Consider the following 1,087-nt stretch of genomic DNA (forward strand, 5'->3'; position numbering starts at 1 on the left):
GTAAAGAACTGGCCTGCCAATGCAGGAGAGGTCAGAAATGCAGTTTCGATTCCTGGATCGGGAAGACCCCCTGCAAGAGGGCATGGCCACGCACTCCAGTATTCTTGTCTGAAAAATCCCATGGACAGAGGAGCCTGGAGGGCTACAGTCCATAGGGTTGCAAAGAGTTGGACACGACCGAAGTGACTTAGCATGCCTACATATGTAAACTAGTATGTTTTTCTGAAACAAATAGCTTCCATCCTTCTCTACAATTAGAAATGTCTCAGATATTCAAGACAGTAAACTCCCACCAATACAGGGGGAGAAAAACTGCCTCTTTTGTTCCCCCTCTCCTCAGCACCTGACTCCACCAGTAGCTTCTTCTATTGGGGGCAGGATGTAGAAGTAGGGATGAAATCTTTACATAAATGATAAAGTCTGAAATTTGATCATCTTTTATTTGTTTTTCTCCTTCTGATGGCACTTGTTTCTGCCGTTATTTGTTGTAAAAGTGGGAAGAATTCAAAGAATGGTGCTATTTTCCGTTACTAATTAATCCACTAAGAAACTTAAGAGCATTCTTCCCTTCTGAGAAAAGGAGGCTTTAAACAGTTGACAAGAGGCTTTTATCTTTAAAGGTCCAAAGGCTAAATCATTGTGCATCTCCTATAGAGCTGCTGTACTTTTAAAGACTCACTAAAGGCTTCCCAGGAAGACTGCCCAAAGGGGAAGTCCACTCACAGAGAAAAGTTAAGCTTGACGAATTCCAAATTTATCATTTCAAGTCATTAAGAGATAAGCCCTGGAACTGTCGCCACACACGGGCCACAAAGGGGTGCCTCTCATCTGTTCCAATCAAAATACAAATATTATACCACGTAGCCAGAGAATTACCCATGCTTCTCTATATGTTATTTGCATCCTCTGAGCAACCATACACAATCTCTCACCAGGTTTCTAAGCTAAAGTGTTCAGTTCAGTTCAGTTCAGTCGTTCAGTCGTGTCCGACTCTTTGCGACCCCATGAATCGCAGCACGCCAGGCCTCCCTGTTCATCACCAACTCCCAGAGTTCACTCAAACTCACGTCCATCGAGTCGGTGATGC

This window comes from Bison bison, unplaced genomic scaffold, assembly GCF_000754665.1.
Source record: "Bison bison bison isolate TAMUID 2011002044 unplaced genomic scaffold, Bison_UMD1.0 scf7180017864148, whole genome shotgun sequence".
NCBI lineage: Eukaryota > Metazoa > Chordata > Mammalia > Artiodactyla > Bovidae > Bison > Bison bison.